A 16,825-nucleotide genomic window follows, 5' to 3' on the forward strand; every position below is an offset into this window, starting at 1 on the left:
CTGCTGTGGTCTTATAAAATTCTTGATAGTCACTACCAATTGGGCTGCCTTAGTTTTAACTGACTGAATGTGATGTTTCCATGATGGAAAAACTGTTAACATCACACCCAAGTACCTATAGGTTTTAACAACTTTGAGTTTGATTCCCACCATGTTCCATGGGTATTTCATCAAACGGCTTCCCCAAAACATTATTTTGGATTTATCTTAATTTATCTTTAAATTATTTTTTCCACAAAGATGCTCAAAAGTGGTAATTGCTCTCTGTAATCCAACATCTGTGTACATTAAAACAGGGATCGGGGTTGCTAGTAATTTTGGGAGATGAAAATGAACATCCTGCATGTTTCCAATATCGTCATTCATATAAAGGTTAAATACCAAGGGGGCCAAAATATATCCTGTCTACCCCTTTTTGTGTCTGAAATTTCTATGTAAGTTCGCCCCTCAGGTCCCACCTAACTTGGGCCCATGTATCTTTATGTTATTCTATCAGCAGATGCAAAAGAGAAGGGTCAATCCCATAATGTAACCATTTCTCCCAAAGTTTACTTCTATCTATACTGTTAAAAACTCTTGACAGATCAAGAAATGCAGCATACAGTGCTGTTTTGTGCATTTGTGTATATTTATGTCTCAAAAACTGAAGGATGCATATGTTATCAATACTGGAATATCCATCCCTAAATCCAGTTTGATGTTCATATAATATGTTTTCTCATTTTACCCTTGCTATGAGATGGCCTAACAAGTGGCACCCAAAGATTTTAGCTGAGGCGTCTATTAAACTTATGGGGTGATACGATTCTGTCTTATCTTTTAGACGTTTCTTGCAAATAGGTACAATGATACTCCCTGTACAGGAATCTGGGATTTGGCCCAGCTCAATTATAGAGTTAAACCAAGTCCACCATTTGATATTATCAATATACGCTTCTACCAGTATTCCATCTGGGCCTGGGGATTTAAAGACAGCCCTCGAATTACAATGTTTTGAATTCCATTGAACAGCACGTTCGACCTTTATAAATTTACACCCTGTTTCGAGGTTCCAATCCCAGTTTCGATTTTATAACACTTGACACAGCTGCCTTGGGCTGGTAAGTTCCTTGTGGTGGTAGGGAGAGGGGAGGGAAGCGGGAGAGAGGGGAGGGAAGGGAAGGGGCGTGGGGGTGCCAATCAATGCCCCCGCAGAGAGGGATGGATTGGGGCTGAGGCTGGGGCAAAAGCTGCCCTGCCAAGGGGTGGGGAAAAAGCGGAGAGGGGCTGGGGTGGGGTGGCTCCTGCCACTGCGTGCCACCTGTCTGGGAGCGCCTCATCTGGTGGTTCTCACTGCTGCACCTGCCACCAGTGCAAGAGGGCATGGGGGGGTAGTGTATGTGCGGGGCGGGTGAGGCCAGGGCTGCACTGGGTGTACTCCAGGTGAGCAGTGGAAGGTGCTGGGAGCAGGGGCTATGCCCTCTTGCTGCTCACCCAGCCAGGGCAGGGCGGTGCCATTGCGCTGCCTCCGGGCAAGTGGCGCACAGCAGTGAGAGCCACCCCAGTCTGCCTCTGCCTCCCAGATGAGCAGCAGCTTTGTCCCGTGCCGCCCCCCCCATCCCATCCTGCCTGGGTGAGTGGTGGGAGGGCATGGGGGGGGGCATGTGCCCCCAGATTGGTGCAGGCTGTGTGGGGCCAGGGCTGCACCAGGCTGCATTCTGGGTGGGCAGCAGGGGCTATGGGGAGGGCTACAGTGAATTTTAGGGTGGCTGCAACACTGCCACCCACCCCGCCCTGCCCTATTCCAGGGCACATACCCCCCATGCCCTCCTGCCACTTGCCAAGCTGGGGCAGGGTGGACAGGCGGCATGGGACAAAGCCGCTGCTCATCCGGGAGATGCAGGGAGGCTGGGGCAGCTCCTGCTGCTGTGCATCACTTGTCCAGAGGCAGCGCAGCAGCTCCACCCTGGGCTCCCTGCCTGGCAAATGGCAGAAGGGCATAGCCCCCACTCCCAGCGCCTTCCACTGCCCACCCAGAACACAGCCCAGTGCAGCCCTGCCTGCCCCACGCAGATCTGGGGGCACACACACCCCCCTGCCCTCCTGGACCGGTGGCGGGAGCCGAGAGCTGCTGAACGAGCCACTCCTGGGCCGGTAGTACAAAGTGGCGGGAGCCACCCCACTTCCTCCCTGTTCCCCCTTCCTCCCCCCAGGCTGGGCAGCTTTTGCCCAAGTCCCTGTCTCAACCCGAGCCCCAATCCCTCCCTCACTGTGGAGGCTTTAATCTCACCTCCACGCCCCTTCCTTCCCCCCTCCCCCCCACCACAACAGACTTACCAGCTGGAGGCAGCTGTTTTGAGCATCATAAAGGAACCAATCCCCATTTTATAACATTGTTCTTGTGGGAAAATTGGTTCTGAGTTATGATGTTTCGACTTAAGACGCGGTTTTCTGGAACCAATTGCATCATAAGCCTGAGGACTGCCTGTATTCTTCCACTGTACTTTGAGGAGATATTCTATTTGATCTTGTTACCTTGATATTTAGTTGTATCAATAACAGGTATATTACCCTCTTGATTACTATTTATTTGCTCCATGGAAGAAGTAAACTGATTGGAAAAATATTCTACCCAACTCTCTGCAGTAATATTATTTACAATGATCCTCAAGAATAAGAAATTGGAGACATGACTGGCTGAATTTTTGACTCTCCTTACTCTAGACAACAAAGTTGGAGTAAAACATAATTACATCCTTCTCCACCTGTGCCTGGGAGAGGAGAGTGAGGGTGAAACCTATTACCATGGCAGACCGGTGGCAATGCAGGAAATTTTACACAGCATTGTTGTCATACTAATTTCTGGCTTTCCCAACTTTATTACCTGCTCTTTTTTGTCCCAGATAAAGTCATCCGTGTGTTAAACCCCCACTTGCCCTGGGGAAAGTATTGTGTCCCAAGGCAGTGAAAGAAAAGTTGTGGAGACACCTTCTCCAGGGCTGGAATCACAGTGGGGAAACCCCGCACTCCCAGGTGAACACCCCCAAAAGCCCCATAATGGGGAAATACTTACCCACAGCTGGCGCAGCAACTGGGAACTGGCCACAGCTGAGCAAACCACCCATGCAGTTCGTCAGCTGCTTGTCTGTGCAGCTGGAGCTGGCACGAGGCAGTGACATCATCAGAATGCACCCTCCAGCTCCAATAAAACCTGGAGGCAGGGAGAATGCCACAAAGCAAAAGCAGGGAGGTGGTTGCGTCTGGAGTCACCTCTATGGTGGGACCCAGGATGGAGTCCCAAAGAGGGGTCTGCCCCACAACAAAGCGGTGCTCAGCTCGGCACCAGGACTGGGAAGGACGCTGAGGGATGGACTGCAGCATCACACATGGGACACATGAGTAGGGAGGTGGATCAGTACCTCCCTGACACTTTGATTTCTTTCTTCCTTCTACGTTTTCATTGCCCCTGAGGCCGGAAAATGGCCGCACGCTTCAGTCCTGGGGCTGAGGGACCAGGGCCCTCAGGAACTCCAGGCAAGGACTCTGAAAGCTGATTAGGTTGCCCAGTGACCAGTAGGCCCCATGGTCCCAAGTCAGGGACAAGACTGATGGGCGTAACACAGGCCCTTGTTGACAGGCCCAGAAACAAGGGACCCTCATGCAGTAAGCAGCTTGCAAATCAGGCACCACACTCAGGCCGTCACACTTCGGGCCCAGATTGGGGTCTTACCACTAGGCCCAACACCTGAAGTGTTCAGGCTAACACCTGGTCATATCCAGCTGGTTGGTGCATGGAAGGGGTGTAGGGAAGGTGGAGTCCCAGGAACATCCACTGATAATACCTCTGAGCAAGTCCCAGCTTTGAGGGAACCTCCCACTCTTGAACAGAACATCTAGATGTGGCGGGCAAGTAGGGGCTTCCCTGGGGAGGTGACATATGATCAGTGAGAGTGCCCAAGGGAGAACAGAGATGGGATAAGAGCAACTGATCCCGAACCACTCAGGAACGACTATTTGAAGCCAGATGGGTACGTGTTGCTTTTCAAGGACATCTAGGTTAGATAACCTAGTTTCTTAGATAGGGACTCGAGCAGGTAGCAGTTAAGTTTCTTCATTTAAAAAAAGCCCCTAGGTAACTGGAACTGTCTCTTTTCACTGCCAGCACCACCTGGCAAAAGAGTTACAAGCTTGAATGAAGTATTGAATTCATCCAAGTTCCCCTGCAGGCTAATACCAGCAGCAGGAATAGAGCTCATGTCTGAGTCCCAGACACTAGGCCATGCTAATGACACACTAGGCCATGCTAATGACACTTGTAGCGTGTTTTCATCTGTTCTATAATAAATGCAATTATGGCCCATGTGGCTTGCGTTACAAGTTACCTAGGGGACATATGCTGTACAACTAAAGGCAGCTTACATTGAAGGAGACAGGAGAAGGACTAAGGGAAAAAATTTTAGCAAACAAATGTTTCAGGAGGCATGCTTTGCTTTGTGGTTTTCTAAACTCTGAGTAAACTAAGATCCTTTTCTTCCTCTTATTACTGTAGCAGGTACAGACTCCAGCCAGGTCCCTTTCGGTCTAGGCACTGGGCAAGCATTTATGCAAAAATTATAGGCCCTTTCCTGACGTGTTTGTGATTTTATGTTAAGAAACAAAATTGGGGAATGAGACTAAGAGATGGAAAATGAAACCTAGAAAATATGGCAGTCAGGAACTGGGCATTGAAGGTGGTATTTTATAAGCATTTTTTAGATGCTTCCTTAACAATGTGCAGAAAAGTCTGAGCAGTTTTCTGTTGGTTACCATGGGACTGGGCCTGAGGAAAGCTGGGTATTATTTCCACCTCTGCCACTATTCTATTATTTAACTTTGGACAAGTCAAATGTGATGCCCTGAGATCTTTTTAAGTGCGCCACCCTGCTACCATTGAACTTCTTTACCTCTGTTTCCAGCAGACATGGTGTGGGTCTGGACCAGGAAGCAGCTGCAGCAGGAGGGGGTGCTCCACTACAGTCAGCTTGGCAGGAGGGGTGGCCATGAGGCTGCTGCTACTAGCCAGTGCCTGAGAGCCTAGATCAGTGATGCCACCACCATGTATATGGTATGGTAAGTGCCACCCTTGTCCCTGTGCTTCCTGGTGGGTAAGGAGTGTGTAAGGAGTGCCCCAGCCGATTCATGAAAATTAAATCAGAAGTCCCTGAATTGCAGGAGTGCAGGGGCACAGTCTGTGGGGAGATGGCAGGCAGCCGGGCAGGCACAACTGACTTGGGGCAGGGGAGAGGGCAGTGTCCTGGATTTCCTTAAAAGTAATATGGTCACTTTATTTAAAGGGCACCATTCCTCCAGTCAACTGGAGCACATCAGTGGTCCTGCACAGCTGTTTGCTAGGGCTGTATATAACCTCTAACTGGTTCACAAGCACTCAGCTTTGCAAGGGCTACAGAGCTGACCCTCACAAACTGCCTTATTCTGAGGCCACTCTACTCACTCTACTGCATTTATCAAGAGCTCCGTTCGCTCTCTCAGGCAAAGGAGTCTTCCATGAAGAAACGTGATACATTAACTGATCATAAAAGGCAGGCAGCAGCACACGTGGAAGCACTGTGACTCCAAACACCAAACTGGGTAACTGGCTCAGGAATGAACCAGAGAAAAAGGTACACCCTACAGCAGTGAGGCAAACCTTTTTTTTGGCAGGTGTGCCACAAATTATCCCCATACCCTCCCCATGTGCCACTCCTGTCCCTTTCTCTTACCTTATCTTCTGTTCTGCTTTTTGCTCCCTGCCCTGCACTCCCTGCCCAATCTGTTGCTCTGCTTACCACTTGCTGCCCTATCTGCGACTGTGCTGATTTCTCCCTTCCCCAGTCTGCTGCATGCCACATAAAGATGGTGCCTGTGCCACTTGTGGCATCTGTGCTACAGGTTAGCTGCTCCTGCCCTACAAGATCAACCCTTGCTGCCACAGATAGTGCCCCCTGGCACTGGGGCATAAAATGGGCAGCCTCCCACCTTAATTATCATCATATTAATTACCAACAAGGCATAGCAGATGAGTCAGGTAGGTGGCGTGCCCAAAGGCAAGTGGAGAACCTAGCACTGTGGCTAGGTGGGGAGCCCACTTTGCCACAAAGATAAACCTAGTTGAATGTAGTATCAGACTTAACTGATTTGGGTCAAATCAGTTTATGAAACTTCTGTCCCAGACCCCTTCCTGGTTCAAGGTAAATCACCATCCTCCAGCAGGCTTTCCAGCCCTGGGCTGGGCTGTGCTGTCTGCTCCAGCAGAAAAGGGTTGGCCTCACCCCTCTGCTCCCTAGCTGGAGCAGTGAGGGCTGGCTGACAAAGGCAGTGGGGAAAGCCCAGCTCTGGATACAGCCCAGTCTGCAGTGTGGGGACTGCCTCCCCCAAGGCAAACCACAGCTGGCGACTGGGGCCAGGGAGGGAAGTTGAACACCCCTTCCCCTGCTCAAATTTACTGCTGGCTATAACTGTGGACTACAAATCCCAGAGGCACCTGGAAGCAAGAAGAAGAAATTATGAGCAACCCTGCAGAGCCCTGCTGCTGCAAATCCCAGAAATCTCTGGGACAGCAGGAGGAGGAAGTAAATACAGCCAGAGAACCATGCTCTCGTACCCCTACCCAGCTACTGGCTTGAGCCACTGTGGGCATGTGGCTGCATTTCCTGAATGAAAGATAAATGTCTGTTCACTTCTGTTTCAATTTAATCTGTGCAGTTTAGACTAACCTGCAAAGACTGAGTCGATTCAGCCTTGGGTTTTTTGACCGTCTGTACTTAGCCTAGAGGAGTTTACATGGGTAATTATTTAAACAGTATTTACATCCTTAGTGTATACAATGATCACAGCATTGCAGCTGGAGCCTGAGTCACAAAGCTCTGTACATCCCCAAAGGTGGGATCCAGAACTTTGTCTGATAATTCTGTAGGCCATTCAGATCACCTTGCTACAGTCATCCCAGAGACAGTTGCATTTCAAATGCAATTAAAGGGACACTTGTTTATAAAGCTTGAAGAGAACCTCTGAGCTGAAAACACAGATTTATTGTGACTCCAATTCTAGCATGGGAGGCAGAATATGTGTGCGCATCATTTTGAAAGAACCTGTTCTCTTCTGTAACTGAGATGCCCTGCTTGATAATGGAAGGTCATAAGAAAGCTAAGCATGCAGGACTGTAGTCACAACAAACCTGGTTAGCACCCAAGCTGGTCAAAATCCGCATTCCCCTTCCACTGGAGCGCTGAAAATAAATTTGTTCCACTTCCGAACAAAAAGTAGAAAGTTAAAAATTTCCAGTGGCAGGAAGACTCCAAATAACTTGATTTTAATGTAATTGAAACATTTCATTTTGAAGCACAATTCCACAGAGCAGCCTGAGCTGCTGCAACTTCTAGGCTTCAGCTCTGTAGCAAAGGAACAAGACAGCCCCTAGGACTTTCAGACTCTTCCCTCCCCATTCAGGAACCTGGAAGAGTTCCCATACTGGGTTATTCCAGTACAGCAGGCCCAGCAGCAGACACTTCAGTCAGTCTGCCATGCAGGTGAATTGTCACGAAACCAAGTTGTTTTTTGATGAGAACCCTACCTGCATTCAGATGGAAACTTAGTGAAAATCAACATGTTCCCGTACAATGCTTCCATTTCAATGACTCAGCATTTTCTGGCAGAAAAATGTTCCACTGGAAAATTTCTGACCAGCTTTAATTAGCACTCTTTTTTCCATTACCTTTCCCCTGAAGGTGCAGTAACTCATGCTCGAGTGCAACAAATAGTTACTTACATATCATGGGGAAGAAACTGCACTTAATCTTCGGTTTCACTCCCTTCTGTGAATTGGACATTACTTAGGTGTGACATATATTAGCTAACTATAAGCAGAAAAAGGCTTAATAATTCAGTACTTAACCTGAGGAAAGAATGACTATGGCATTTAATTGAACCTTGCCTGGGCACTGGCACAATTGCATTTTAATCTTTTAGTTTAAAAAACGGAAAACATGCATCAGAGTAGGCACCCACAAGTACATTGTTCAGAGGAAAAAATAACTCCTACCCCTCAAAGAGTTTACAACCTAAAAAGGACTGTAGGAGAGATGGATGGAAGCAATACACTCCCCCAAAAAAGTCACACAGCATAACTGGGAATAAAACACAGTATTTCTAGACTCTTAATCCAGCACCCTTGAAATTCAAATGGCTCATTGCTCTAGGAGAAATCAAACGTGGATACAAAATAGTCAGGAATTCAGCTTCTTATAGATGGCTAAATTCTCAGCTGGTGTAAAGGACAGCAGCACTGAAGGTTATGGCCCACCACCTTTTATCTCTGGAAAACATTCATTTTGTAGCTGAATTAAAGTATTCAAATAAATGCAAAACAATGACTACAAAACAGTCTTTGGAAGCAGCCATGAATACTGGGCATATGGCATAGCTTTTGCTGTGAGTAGAATGCAACTACGGGGTCTCTTGATAAAGCAAAAGTCTATATTTAAACAGAGTTTGTGAAACGTGCATTGCTTGATATTCATAACACAGAGAGTGAGCTACATTAACACCCTCCTCAAAAGTGAAAATTTACTTAAAGGAAGGAAGAAATCAGCCAGTGAGTGGGAAAGAGCTCCTGGAAACCCAGGCACGGGTTATTATCAAAGTACTTACTCTCAGAGGCAGAGTGAGTGGCATCTGTCACATGAGTCGTAGGTGGAGGGTGTTGACAGGAAAGTGTGTAGGAGTGGGGCTGGCATTGTTAATTGTCTTTTTCTGGTCAAGATGGAGTAAGTCTTAGCAAAAAGGTCTCTCCCGTACTTATAAGGCTCGTCATATCTGCAGGCAATTGCCCAGATCTCTCTCAGCAGCTGGTGGCAAAAGAGGTAGTTCACTTCTTACCAAAGGATTTCCTTAACGTTAATCTCAGTGATGAGATACAAGGGCTGAGGCCACACATAAGGAACTAAATTCTTCTTGCATATAGGGATTAAGGGTTAGATCTTCAGCTGGTGTAGGCCACTTCAGCAGCACTGAATGCTGATTTACAGCCACTAGGTACCTGACCCATTTGAAGAACAAATGCAGACAGAGGTGGTGATGTCAGCCTTGACTGAGCTGATGTGTTACCTCTGCCCATTACCTCACTGCTTTGATATTTGCATTGTTCCTTACACTGTGGAGAAAGGCCAGGGAATAGGGCCAAAGCCAGTGGGGTCCTGCTTTGTAACTGGTTGAGATCTGTACCTGTGAATTGCAGCAGCTGACAGCTGAGAATTTCATCACTGGCAGAGCCAAAGAGGCCGTATGCTTGTTCTTGGCAGCAGGGGCCCTTATGTAATTCACAGCGTCTTCTTGTGGTACCACGTCGCTGCCAGCATCTGTATAGCGAGCACTGGGAGGCACTGTTTTGATTGGAGCACCAAGTGTTACACTTCTCTGTTGTACCAAAGTTTATAGTATCATCACCAAGACCTACAAGAGATTAAGGGAGTCAGAGAAAGGGGAAAATGGGGAAATGGCAAACAAACAAGGCAAAATGTATTAAAAATACTAATAACAAATACAGCGCAAACCCCTGAGCTGGTTATAAATGGGTTTAGTTCTGTTCTGATTTGGATTTGATCTGCTCTGATATTGGATCTGTTCCAGAATACTTTAGGCCAGAAAAACTACAGCTGAGAACAGAATCAGTCAGCATGTGGTGAATGAGTGATCCTAGGTGTCCAGTTACTAAGTACCTTTGGAGAACAGCATTGCTACGCCTGTTCTATTGCTTTCAATTAATTCTTGTAGTTATTAACAGTAATTAGTATGGTGCTAACTGCTGCGGTTACTCAAAGTCACTAGAACCTCACTCACTCCCTGATTTTACTACCAAGGACTCAGATCAGGCAAGGGAAGCAAAGCTAGACTCTGTATAATTATAACTATTTATTATTGATAATCATTGTTAACATTAGCTAGGAACAGGTCTTGCCTTGTGCCCCAGAACTAGTACTTCTCCTTGAGTAATGCCACGTGCTCCTCCCCAACAACATGCCCAAAATAGGATTATATTCAGGTCATCATGAAAAATTGGTGGTGGCAGAAACAGTTTAGAGTATGACTGATTTTGACCTTTATTTTGCCACTAAATTTAAGAGGTAATAGAAATCTGGAGGAAAAAAAAAAAGACTACAAAGATAAATGCCATTTTCCTTGTTTTCCCCCTTTCTGTATCACCTGGATTGTCTCTCTCTCTACCCCTCTCCCCCCCCCCCCGGCCTTTTTAATGAAAACAAACAAACAAACAAACAAAAACCACACACACACTTGCTGGGTCCTTGGGTGACACATTTTATTAATATTTTTCAATTGCCTGAGGAAGACTTCTTATACCTTATCATCTATAAGTCTTGACTTGAACTTTACTTCTCACAGCAAATTTCTTGGATGTGACAAATGCAAGAACAATCGGTGGAAAATATGACAAGGTTTTTAAACATGCTGTACAAAGCCTAAGTTAAGAGAATATAAGATGTTTGGAGATGACAAGTTTAGCATTGTGTGCTTATAACCTTAATTCTGCCCCTGGCACAGATACTTAACACTAGTTTCTAATTACCAGGGATCCTGGTTTTCTCTGCTTAAAAAAAAAACAAAAAAAAAAACAAATCACAAATTCTCTGATTAAGAATCCCAGATCTCTGATTAAAAACCCTAAAATCTATATTTTTCCATGATTAAAATGAAATACCACTTTTTTATATATATTAGGGCTGTGCAAAGCTTCGGTCGCTGATTCAATTTGGCGGAGATTTGGCCCAATTAGGCAGCCAAATCAAATCAAGAGACCCTTTAATCTCTCTGTATCAGAATCAGAACCCTCTGAATCAATTCGGAGAGATTTGGATAAATTCGATGATTTGGACATGGACATAGCTTTAAATGTTTTTTCTACATACCTCAAAGTACCAGGTAGCTTGTGAGTACTGAGACAGTGGGGCAGATAGAGTGTCCCACAGACATGTGTGGGGGGGGTCCCCAGCTCGCTCGGTGATGGACCCGGAAGTGGACCAGAAGCACTTCTGGTCCACTTCTGGGTCTTCCACAGAGCGTGCAGGGGACCCACCCCCCAGCTTAGTGACTGGTACCTCCTGGGTCTGGGGGGGCACCTGAGGTCCCCCTGTAGCCGATCACTGAGCCAGAGGGCCATTGTGGGGGGGGGGGGGGGGGGTGTCCCCTGCTTGCTTAGTAGTGGACTGGAAATACATCTGGTTCACTTCCGAGTCTGCTGCTGAGCATGCAGCCCCTCCCTGCTCTTGTGGGATGCTCCATCTGCCCTAGCACCACAGCATTCATGAGCTGCGCCTGGTACCTTGAGGTAGGTAGAAAAAACATTTAAAGTTGTGTCTATGGCCAAATCGCTGATTCTCCGAATCAGCATCAAATCTTCAGATTCAGCCAAATTGAATTGGGACAGCGATTCAAATCAACTAATCAAATCACTGTGCCCCAAAGCGGGCTGAATCTGAACCCAAATCAAATATGGCCTGCTTCACACACCCCTATATCAGCTGAATAAAATGTTTCATTGAAATATTTACAATTTTAAAGCAATTCAAGAGCCTACCAGTGCCTCAGTCATTATAATAAAATAAATTCTAAATACCTATGTATTTTGGCATTTGATTTTATGTTTTTTTAACATGGAAAATCAGAGCTCCCTCTGCCCCCTTAGCTCATCCAGACATGCATCCAGCTGTGACTGTTCCCCTCGCTGCTCTGTGGTGCTGAGAAATCCTGATATGCCAGTGCCCCTCACTCTCAAGCCACAGCCCTCTGACCCTGCTGGTGCCCTTCACTCCTGACCCGCATCCCCCCATCCCTGCCAGTGCCCCTTACTCCCAACCCACAGCCCCCCCATTTCCACTGGTGCCCCTCACTCCTGACCCACTGCCCCCTACCACCAGGCCCCAGCCTCTCAATGTGTGGAGAAGGGTGTGATCATTGACTAGTTGGGAGTATAGGACATGGTTTTGGAGCTGGTTGACATGTTTATGACATGTCTTGTACAACAGAGCTGGTGCTGTCTAAACATGGTTTCAATACTGATGGAGTTTACTTGAGCCAGAATGCTGGCTTTCGTTCTTCTTTCCTTCCAGTTGATATGGAGGATATTCTGAAGACACTGCTGATGGTAACAGTCCAAGGTTTTAAAGTGTTTTCAATATGTTGGTCAGGTTTCATACTTATACAACAGGGGTAGGGATGACAACACCCTGGTAGATAAGAAGTTTGGTTTGAGTCCCAATACCATGATCATTAAAGAAACAATGTCAGTGTGACAGGGGGCCAGCTCAGGGCCAGGTCTCAACATCGGCCTGCCCACCTGTCTAGGGCAGTCTGCCTTGCCTCGTCTGCCATGACTTGTTGTATTAAACTAGATGTTGAATGCATAAGGCTGCCCATTTAATGCCCTGATGCCTAGGACGTTATACATGGCTCTGACATTCCCTATACCATGTCCCATGCCTTACAGATGGCACACAAAATGGTAGGCTCCACTGGTCCAAACTACCCATTGTTCACTACCCCTGGCCCCCTTGCTGAGCCGTACCACTTGGCCTCTGCTGCAACTGAAGCCTCAGGCATCTGTAAACTTACCTTGGCCATTCAGCTCCCTCCCTGAGGTTTCAACTTGCGCCTTCATACTGGGGCCTTCCACTTATGCCCTCTCACTAGGGCCTCCTATTTAAGTTCACACCCGTGGGGCCAGCCCATGCGTAGCCTTTCAGGTCACCCCTGCAACCCTACTCTGCACACCTCCAGTGCAGCCCTTCAGGACCGCCTTAGCAGACCCTACTCTACACCCCCTCATGCACAGCCTTTCAGGCCACCACTGCACACCCTACTCTGTGTGGTCCTCTGCACACTCTCCTGCCCCCTCTCACTGGGACCACTAGGGTCTCTTGCACCCCATGGGGCTCAGGTACCTCTTCTTAGGTGTACCTGGCTCTACAACTTAGGAATGCCTGGCCCTACATACCTGTCCCTACAACTGAGTTACCTACCAGGTTGTGGGGGCTAAGGCTATAAGGCACCCCATACTCACCTTTCACTAGGGAAGCAACTGGTATGGCATTTCCTGGGGACCACCCCACCACAGGCAGCCCCACCACACTATCCAACCCTAGCAGGGTTAGGTTATGCCCCAGCATCAGGAACCTCCTGCCATCTGAATAGTTCCTTCCCTGACCCTCCGTTTTATGTGAGCAGCAGCTCCAGCCAGGTGATGTTCTCCCCTTGGCTGCTAGCAGCAAACTGCCGACTCCCCTGCTCAGGCCTGCTCTTATTGCCAGCAACTGAGCCCTCCTTCCTAATCAGGAATCCCCCTGCCAGCCATGTGATACCTGACTGGGGAGTGCAGCCACCTGCAGACTGTTCTGCTGCTAGGTCTAAGCCCTTAAAGTGGCAGGCACCAAAGGTGCTCTGTCACAATCAGAAACATCCAAAGGTAGTCTGGCAGATTTTATTCAGCATTGAACATCATCATTTGTGTTTACTTTTTGGGATGGATGACTATACAAGTAGGGGAAATGCTCAACAGTCTCCAAGGATTGCCCTCTATTTGTAATATATAAAGGAGAAGCCGGTATATTTGGGAGAGGTTCGCAAAGTATCTTGGTTTTCATGAAGTTGACAGTGAGTCCAAGCATTTCATACACTCCACAGAAGCAGTTGAGAGTGATCTGGAGCTCTTCAACCGAGTTGGCACATTCAACACAAACATCAGCACACTGAAAATCAGTTATGGAGGTGTTCTTTATCTTAGATTTGGAACAAAACCGGTTGACATTAAAGAGATTCCCATCCACGTGCTACTGAAGTCTGACTCCAGATGGAAGTCTATCAACAATGAGATGTGAAATAACTGTGATATAGATGGAAAAAAGTGTTGGAGAAATTACACATCCTTGCTTGACTACAGTTCTAGTGGTGAAGGAGTCCATTTCTGAGTCATTGCTTAAGACAGTTGCTGTTACATCATCATGAAGTCTAGTAATGGTAACAAATTTTGGTGGGCATCCAAATCTCATCAGCATCTTCCATCTCTCTGCTGATTGAAACAGAAGCTTTATTGAGGTCAATGAAGGCCATGTAATGACCTCAGTATTGCTTGTAGCACTTCTCCTGCAGCTGTCTAGCAAAAAAGATCACATCTGTTGTACCTCTGAGTGGTCTGAAACCACATTGGGACTCAAGTAGAATGTCAGCCAGGGGAGTGAATTTGTTGAGGAAATTGAGGGCAAGGATCTTCCCACATATAGACAGCAGTGCAATGTCATGGTAATTGCTGCAATCCAATCTATCTCCTTTCTTGGTCATGGTGATTATTCTGGCATCTCTCAAGTGACTGAGAATCTGTTAATGTTTCCAGATTCTCAAAACAATAGCATGTAGTTGGTGAGAGAGCTTTTGTCTACCATGCATATACATTTCAGCTGGTATTCCACCCAAACCACATGAATCTTAATGGGATATTGTGGAATGAATGGTTTTGGTAGTATTATTTTTCAGCATTAGAATCTTGGTCCAGAAGCTATTGAAAGTGTTCCTTCCACCATGCATTGATGGTAGAGCTGTCCTTCAAGACTGTTGTTCCATCACCAGACTTCGAAGGGATGGCTTCTTGTATCCTTGGTATCCATAGATAGCTTTAGTTGTGCTGAATAAACTGCACATTGTGGCTGTCAGCAATTTTTTGGATCTCTTGCTTTGTCCTCCACTACTTGTTCTTCTGCTCTCAAATTTTCTTCTGGGCCTTGGTTTTAATGAGGCAATAAGTGTCTTGCTTCTGTCTGAAGTTGATATTCTTCCAAACTTTGAAAGCTTTACTTTTTCTGTTAATGAGAGCTTGACTTTCCCTATCATTCTCATGGAACCAATCCTGATGTTTCATTGTGGAGAAGCCTAGAGATTCTTTTTCATATTTCATGGATGCCTTTTTTACAGCTCTCCCAGTGACCAGTGGTGTCAAGACCATCAAGGAGGTTGGAGAGTTTTTCACTGAGGCACTGCTGGTGATGATCACTTTTAGCAAAAGTTTTCAAGTACTCAGTATTGAACCTCTTTCTTGGTTGCTTCTTTTCATGATGGAATACATCAAATGATGATTCATCCAGCAGTCCTCTGTGCTGGTCATAGCTCTGGTGATATGGATGTTGTGATGGTCCCAGACATGCACTATGATATAGTCAATCAGGTGTTTTGAGTGGGAGCTGATGTCTTCCTTTTGTTGCTTTGGCAGGATAAAGAGCTCATGATGATGAGACCCCATTCCAAACACTTGCTTATAAGAATTATTCCATTTGGATTGGCTTTTCCCACCCCTTCTTTTCCAAGTGTTCCTTTCCATAGGTAAGGGTCCCTGCCCACTCTAGCATTGAAATCACCTGAAATAATTATTTTATTTTCTTTGGAGACAGATGACAGCACTTGATTGAGTTTAGAATAGAATTCTTCCATTTCATCATCTGCATCAAGGGTTAGGGCATACACATTGATAACTGTTGCATGTTGTCTGTTGCTCCGTTGAAGATAAAGGCTCACGAGATGCTCGTTGGTGCCAACCAGACATTCCAGCAGCTGAGTAACCTTTGTCTCGATAGCAAAACCAATGCCATGGATGTGTCTGTCTTTTTCAGTTTTTCCTTTCCAAAGGAAGGTATAGTTACCACCATGTTAGTGGTCTCACTAACTGCAGCAATATCAATATTAACTTTTGCAAGTTCTCTGGCCACTAGTACTGTTTTTCAGTTCAGTCAATCACTGTTAGGATTGTCCATCAGGGTGTGGATGTCTCAGGTTGCAAACCTGATTTCTTGATTTGGACTACAAATAGAGATTTGGGTCACTGGCAAGTCAGATAAAGTGAGACAGACTATGTTTAGGGCACCTTTTCTAGCCCGCGCCCCATATAGGGTGAGCAGAGTGGCTCCTAAATAGACCTGCTCAGTCATGATTGCAGCTGCCGAATTGCACACCTGTCTCAATTTCAAGTACAAAAGGACATTCATACAAATAGTCTCCATGTAGTCGGTAACTAGGGGCTTCTGGTATCTGCCCCTATCACCATTTGCCCATTGTTATAGGACTTGCTGTTGATGGAAGATGCCTGCCGTTGGCTTTTATAAATATAAGTATGCCATTGCGCACCAGCAACCACACGATCCTTCATGGGAAAGAAAATTTAATCAGATGGCAAGGAAAACCTAGACGATGGGAGGTTTCTGTTCTGCTGCAAACTTCATCTGCTTTTGCAGTCATTGTGAAGTATTCCTTCTTCATTTGCCTGCTCCACTTCTAACAACTTTCACTTCTGTTTCTGAATCACTGTTAGTCTGGAAACCTCACTCTTGACCTTGCCACCATGAGTGACCCTTCCAGGAGTATAGAACTCCAGACAGCATTGCTCTCAAGGTCATTGCAAGGATCGCAACCTTGAAGTTGTGGTATGCTTTGTATGCTAACAATGACCTTGAATGCACTTGAATAGTCCCAGAGAGTCAAAATAATTCTTCATGTGCTTACATTTAAATAGGTCCTTAAGTGCTTTGCTGGATCAGGGCCTTCTTATATAGGAACATAGGACTGGAAGATACCTTCTGGGTCATTAAACTCATTCAGCTGCTATTGAAGACAGCCTTTGCATAGAATATAATCCATAAATTTACCACATTTCCCCATTGCTTTTTTAAATCTTCCTTGCTCCTATTGAAAGGGTGAAATATCTGTATTTATTACCCTTCCCAGAAGACATTTTCCCCCTGCAATTAGATCTCTTCATCCT

The 16,825-nt window shown here is 46.3% G+C and overlaps 1 long non-coding RNA gene across 1 annotated transcript in view; it reads right to left on the reverse strand.

Moving 5' to 3' along the window:
• LOC132247668 (uncharacterized) overlaps nt 1–16,825 on the reverse strand; it is a 63,423-nt gene that overhangs the window by 44,811 nt on the left and 1,787 nt on the right. Inside the window, exon 2 of the long non-coding RNA XR_009458942.1 lies at nt 8,665–9,465. This is a non-coding gene — a long non-coding RNA (uncharacterized LOC132247668). The remainder of the gene's footprint in view (nt 1–8,664; nt 9,466–16,825) is intronic.

This window comes from Alligator mississippiensis, chromosome 1 (genome assembly GCF_030867095.1).
Source record: "Alligator mississippiensis isolate rAllMis1 chromosome 1, rAllMis1, whole genome shotgun sequence".
In the NCBI taxonomy this organism is placed as follows: domain Eukaryota; kingdom Metazoa; phylum Chordata; order Crocodylia; family Alligatoridae; genus Alligator; species Alligator mississippiensis.